At 39.2% G+C, this 6,706-nt stretch overlaps 1 long non-coding RNA gene across 1 annotated transcript in view; it reads left to right on the top strand.

The window, feature by feature from the left end:
• LOC114007861 (uncharacterized) overlaps positions 1–6,706 on the top strand; it is a 17,443-nt gene continuing 10,737 nt past the window's right edge. The window contains exon 1 of the long non-coding RNA XR_003549446.1: positions 1–43. This is a non-coding gene — a long non-coding RNA (uncharacterized LOC114007861). The remainder of the gene's footprint in view (positions 44–6,706) is intronic.

Below are 6,706 nucleotides of genomic sequence, written 5' to 3'. Positions count from 1 at the left end.
GGGGGTGGAGGTGGCCACGGCAGCAGCAGAGGATTTGGTGGAGGTAGTGCTCGTTTTTTAACTTCACATCTTTGGGAAGGACTTCTTGTCTTGCTTTTCAAAGCGTTAAAGTCATTGGGGAAGTGGAGCGCTACAGAACGGTTCATTAAGGTTAAGGGGAGAGTGATTGTACTTGACAACTGACTCCTTAATTAATTTTCTTTTTTTTTTTTTGTTTAATCTCTCATTAGGTGGCTATGGAGGCTTTTACAACAGTGATGGATATGGAGGAAATTATAACTCCCAGGGGGTTGACTGGTGGGGTAACTGAGCCTGCTTTGCAGTAGGTCACCCTGCCAAACAAGCTAATATGGAAACCACATGTAACTTAGCCAGACTATACCTTGTGTAGCTTCAAGAACTCGCAGTACATTACCAGCTGTGATTCTCCACTGAAATTTTTTTTTTAAGGGAGCTCAAGGTCACAAGAAGAGATGAAAGGAACAATCAGCAGCCCTGTTCGGAAGGTGATTTGAAGACTTCATTGCTGTAGTTTGGATTAACTCCCCTCCCGCCTACCCCCATCCCAAACTGCATTTATAATTTTGTGACTGAGGATCATTTGTTTGTTAATGTACTGTGCCTTTTTCTTTAGACAACTTTTTATTTTGATGTCCTGTTGGCTCAGTAATGCTCAAGATATATCAATTGTTTTGACAAAATAAATTTACTGAACTTGGGCTAAAATCAAACCTTGGCACACAGGTGTGATACAACTTAACAGGAATCATCGATTCATCCATAAATATTATAAGGAAAAAACTTAAGCGGTAGCCTGCATTAGGGCTTTTCGATACTTGCAGATTGGGGGAAAACAAACAACAAATGTCTTGAAGCATATTAATGGAATTAGTTTCTAATGTGGCAAACTGTATTAAGTTAAAGTTCTGATTTGCTCACTCTATCCTGGATAGGTATTTAGAACCTGATAGTCTTTAAACAAGCCATTCCAGTCATGATGAGGTGATGTATGAATACATGCATACATTCGAAGCACTGTTTTCAAAGTTAATGCAAGTAAATACAGCAATTCCTCTTTCAATGTTTAGGCAGATCATTAACGATGAGCTAGCCAAATGTGGGCATATATTATTACAGGGAAAGTTTAAAGGTCTGATAACTTGAAATAGGTTTTTAGGAGAATTCATCTACTTAGACTTTTTAAATGCCTGCCATAAATGAAAAATTGAAATGGTAGAATGGCTGACCACAGCAATGACCAGCCCTCATTAGGGCCCTGGATGATTTTTGGTCTAATAACGCATGCTAGTGTTGATGTTTTTTGGTCAAGAGGGTATGAACAGGAAGAATTATGCAGCAGGCTTTATTTTAAATGCCGATTCACATTACTCTGTTCAAGCTGCGTTGAGATGTTAAACTGGCTTACTATAGACTTTGTAAAAATGGCTCCAGAAGAGTAACAAACTGAAATCTTTGAGATCACACAGGTTGGAAATATGTACATAACTGCACAAGGTGTCAGTTCTGCTCTACAGTGCAGTTGTAGTCAGTTTTAGTTGCATAGGTTTCCATTGTATTTATAGTCTGTTTATGCTAAATCTGGCCAAAGATGAGCATTGTCCACCACTAAAATGCCTCTGCCACTTTGAATTCTGTGCTAATTTCGTGGCCAGAATGCGGTGATCAAAACGCTCAATCTTTTTACAGTGGCATAGGAAGACGGCAAAAATTTCCTAAAGTGCAATAGATTTTCAAGTGTATTGTGCCTTGTTCTAAAACTTTTATTAAGTAGGTGCACTTGACAGTATTGAGGTCATTTGTTATGGTGCTATTTCAATTAGTCTAGGTTTAGGCCCTTGTACATTTTGCCCATAACTTTTTACAAAGTACTTCTTTTATTGCACATTCAGAGAATTTTATATATATGTCTTGTGTGCGTGTCCTAAAACTTCCAATCTTATTTTGTCTCTTGGAGATTGTTGAACGCAGCTTGTCTAGGAAGGGGATGGGACTAGATTCTAAAATTTATTTGGGACCATGGGAATGATAGTTGGGAAGAAAACTATTTGCACACGACAGATTTCTAGATACTTTTTGCTTTTAGTTTTATGTAATATTTATTGAACATTTTGACAAATATTTATTTTTGTAAGCCTAAAAGTGATTCTTTGAAAGTTTAAAGAAACTTGACCAAAAGACAGTACAAAAACACTGGCACTTGAATGTTGAATGTCACCGTATGCGTGAAATTATATATTTCGGGGTAGTGTGAGCTTTTAATGTTAAGTCATATTAAACTCTTAAGTCAAATTAAGCAGACCCGGCATTGGCAGTGTAGCCATAACTTTCTGATGTTAGTAAAAACAAAATTGGCGACTTGAAATTAAAAACATGCCAAGGTTTTGATACACTTGTCTTAAGATATTAATGAAACACTTCAAAACACTGATATGAAGTGTCCAGATTCTCAGATGTTTGTTGTGTGAGTTTTGTTTAGTTGTGTGTATTTTTTTTTTTTCAGTGAATGTCTGGCACATTGCAATCCTCAAACATGTGGTTATCTTTGTTGTATTGGCATAATCAGTGACTTGTACATTCAGCGATAGCATTTGAGCAAGTTTTATCAGCAAGCAATATTTTCAGTTAATAAATAAGGTTTCAAAAATCATATAAGAATGGATTTAAACTTGCTGAATGTAAAGATTGAACTTCAAGTCACTGTAGCTTTAGTAGTTGCTTATTGTATTAGTTTAGATGCTAGCACTGCATGTGCTGTGCATATTCTGATTTTATTAAAATAAAAAGTTGAACCGCACAGTCTCCTTTGTTGTTGTCAATTGTGGTTTATTTTTAGAGGTGAAAATAAAGTTGTGCTTTTGCCTGAAGAACTGTAAAATGTAATTTTTTGGTTGTCTGGTGCCTTTTCTTTTTGAGGTACTTTTTGGGGATGAAATTACTGGGATAATCAAAGACGAAGGTGGTATTAGTCTGGAGCACAATGAAACAGGGTTTTGGTAATGGATGAAAATAGAATGCCCCACTGATGTGCAGTGCAGTATGTGCTACAAATTCATATTCTAAGCAACGATATGGGCACGTCCTTTTGAAGTATTAATGCGTATTAATGCGAGGGAGTTGAACAGGGAGGAATGGATTGGGTGAAAGTAGTCTTCCAAGTGCTAAGTGTCTCTTTAGGAATCAGGAATGTGTTTTGGGTAAGGGTGACACATCCATTGTTTGCACACACTGCTGCTGCAGGCAGCCACTACCAGTTAACAGTTGGTATGAATGTCATTGCATAGACGTTGACCTGGAAGGCAGGCATTAGCTGAACTGTATTAAGTAGGTATTTTGTTCTTGGGTCCAAAATGGCCAAATACTGGCAATTTGAATACCGTGTGTTCAGCTTGTTGCACATTTCTAGGTTTGTAGGCTTGATTAATTAGTATCATTGCAAGGAAATATTTGGTTCTGGACGGTTAACCATGTTCAGTCATGACCTCAAAATAGGCCTAAATATTCAGGGCAGGATTTTGAAACGTAATTTGCCATATTGATTTTGAAGATGGAAAAGAGGAAAGTAGTTGAATCTGAATTTAGTCCATCGTGGAAAGAGGTAGTGAGGATTGCTACGTGGAACAGGAGTGGCAGAAGGCCAATTGAAGTGACATTGGAATCTAGAGATAGGTCAAGGTCCCCATTACATAAATTAAGCGTGCTAAACATTGCCTAAATTTTAAAGTGAGATGGCTTAGAGTAGGATTAAGATAACCCAAGTTTATGTTTGCATTCTACATTGATTACTGTGGCTTAGTTTTAGTTACATAAATAATCCACTTAAATGCTATTGTCATACCCTGGGGTCTTTGGGAAAGTCATGACATTTTGCATAGAAAATCATGACCCAACCCAGGAGAAATGAAAACCTAAGGTGTTATGACATGTTTGTATGCAAATGTTTATAGCATTTCATGATAACTGAAAATAGAAAATGTCCCAGCGGGCGAATGGATAAGTAAAATTGTATATACACAGAATGCAATACAGTTTAGTTACAGGAATTCTTTGGTCTCTGGGGAACTGAACCACATCCCCTATTTCCTCCCACCTTGGCAAAAGGTCGTTTATTTTAGGTGGGGTGTTCTGTGTTGGTCCATCTGCTTGGGTCCTGATTTCATTGTATCTACCAGATTCAGAGATAAGATAAATGCCTCTCAAATCTTAGGCTAGAGATCTCCATTCTTCATTTCCTTTCCCACTGACTCTCAACAACCCGTCGCATTAACCTGACAGCCATGTGATAGAATGATCTCAACTCCCACTGGATCTCTTCAGGCAAGGTGGTGGTTGATGTAGGGTTCATTCAAACCTGTTTTGGTGTCTGCTTGAGTATTGGGCATTGGAGAATGTAGGGATAAATTCAGATTAGTTCTTACTCTCCGAACCTAACCCTTTTTCATGGTTTCCCAACTTGGTGTTTAAACATAGGTACCACTAGGATTCACTCAGGAATCTGTTCTGGGTTTGTGTGTGTGTGTGTGTGTGTGTGTGTGTTTCCCCTTTGTTCTAATTCTGCCGAGGCAGTTCTAATGCACCAAATTTAAGAATTGAGTCCCCAGTTCTCTCTACACTTGATCATCTGTCCCAAACTTCAAATTGCCAAGATCATGTTTCTGGTTTTTCACAATGGAAACATCTCTATATTCTAAGAGACCCTGCAGCCAAATGACTGGCATTCTATTAAGTGGCCCATATGTGTCATAAGGGACACTAGCCAAATGTGTCCAGATACATCCTACGCTTTTGTCCTCCTCCATATGTACTCGCCCTGTTCCTTCTAACTGGAATTGGAGATAGTTTTCAATGATATATTCTATGCTGTACTCAGAATATTAAGTTGCCATTTACTAGTAATGAATAGAAAATACTAGCTCTGAGTGAAGGACAGTCAGTTTACATTGAAATATGCAGAGTAATCCAGAGTATTTTGAAAATACATAGAAGACCAGAAGGAAGTCTGCTAAAATAGGAACAATTCTTGTTTCCAGTTGGAATTGACAGGATTTTCTGCTGCTTTATTGAACAGATGTTATATAGTTAGGATGTGTTTTCTAATAAAACCTTCATTAAAAGCCATTTGCCAGCGGCTGGCAGGTAGCCTGGTGGTTGGGGGTGTTGGACTCCCCATATGGCTGACAGCGGTTTGAGTTCCAGACCTGGCAGCTTGCTTTCTCTATCTCACTCTGACCCTCTCTGGTCAAATTAAAATATAAATAAAGTTACATTTAAAAAATTCTTTGAAAGAGGGACCAGCAGTTAGTGTAATGGCTATGTCACTGGACTCCCACGTAGACAACCGCAGTTCGTGTCCCAGACCCGGTGGCTTAAAACTCACGCAGAGTGCGTGCGCGTGCGTGCCCAAGATCCCAAGAGGAGAATGGAGGAGAAGGGATTACGGCGTGGCCATCCCCCCTGGGGGGTGATTTCTCGCTTTCTGTCTCTCTTGTCTCTGTCTGTCCAGCGAGCACACGTGCCCTATAGTGAAAACCTCTCCCCCCACAAAAAAAAATTCTTTGAAAGAAAAATTGGCATAGGGCACATGTGTCCACCAAAGATGCAGGGGAAGTGAGAAAGCACTCTCCAGAAAGGGGGCTTGGTCATCCCATCTCCATTTTTGCATCCCGTTGGGATTTGGGACACGTTTGCACAAGCATCCGGCATCTTTTTTCCAGCTGCCAGGGCCGTGATTAGAATTGCAGTCAGCTACATGGAGTCTGCCTCCCTACGGAATTTAACTCCTGTGCTATGGGGCCAGCCCTTGAGTCAATTTTAAAGGTAGGAAGTTTAGATTGAGGTAGGGGTTTTTTGTTGTTGCCGTTTTATATTATTTTTAAAAATCTACGGGTGTCCAATTGTTTTAGCATCATTGTTGAGAAGACTACCCTTCCTCCATTGAATTGTTTTTGCACTTGAGTCAAAAATCAGTTGGCTGGCCTTGGGTAGATGCGTTTCTAGATTTCCTGTTCCATTTCATAGATCGGTGTCCATCTCTCCACTAACATCTCGATGTCTCAATTACTTTTACAATTTTGCTGGTCCCCTATATATAGTAAGTTTTAAAATTGAATAGAGCGATTCCTTCCACCTTATAGTTTTTCAAAATAGTTTGAGCTGGGCTGCCTTCATAGTGCAGTGGTAATACACTGCTCAAAAGAACCTGGGGGAACCAGCAGTTGGCATAATGGCTATGTTGCTGGACTCCCATGTCGTCGACTGTGGTTGAAGTCCTGGACCCGGTGGCTTAAACTCACGCCGGGCGCGTGTGCATGCGTGCCCAAGATCTGAGAGGAGAATGGAGGAGAAGGGATTGCCATGTGGCCATCCCCTGGGGGGGGTGATTTCTCACTTTCTGTCTCTTTGTCTCTCTCTGTCTTTCTAGTGAGGACATGTGCCCTATAGCAAAAACCTCTCTCTCTCAAAAGAAAAAAAAAAAACACGAAAGTTTCAACTCTTTTGAGTCATCTGAAAAGTCATGACATTTTGACATAGAAAAATATGTCATAACTTTACCAATGACCTTATACTTCATTCACCTTTCCATATAAATTTTAGAATAACCTTTTTTTAAAGAATTATTTTAACTCTATTTATTTTATTTTTATTATTTATTTATTTTAATTTGACCAGAGAGAGAGAGAGAGAGAGA

The sequence above is a fragment of the Tupaia chinensis genome, unplaced genomic scaffold (genome assembly GCF_000334495.1).
Source record: "Tupaia chinensis unplaced genomic scaffold, TupChi_1.0 Scaffold000248_1, whole genome shotgun sequence".
Lineage (NCBI taxonomy): Eukaryota > Metazoa > Chordata > Mammalia > Scandentia > Tupaiidae > Tupaia > Tupaia belangeri.
Note: the sequence above shows the minus strand (reverse complement) of the source record. Positions and strands in the feature narration are given on the sequence as shown.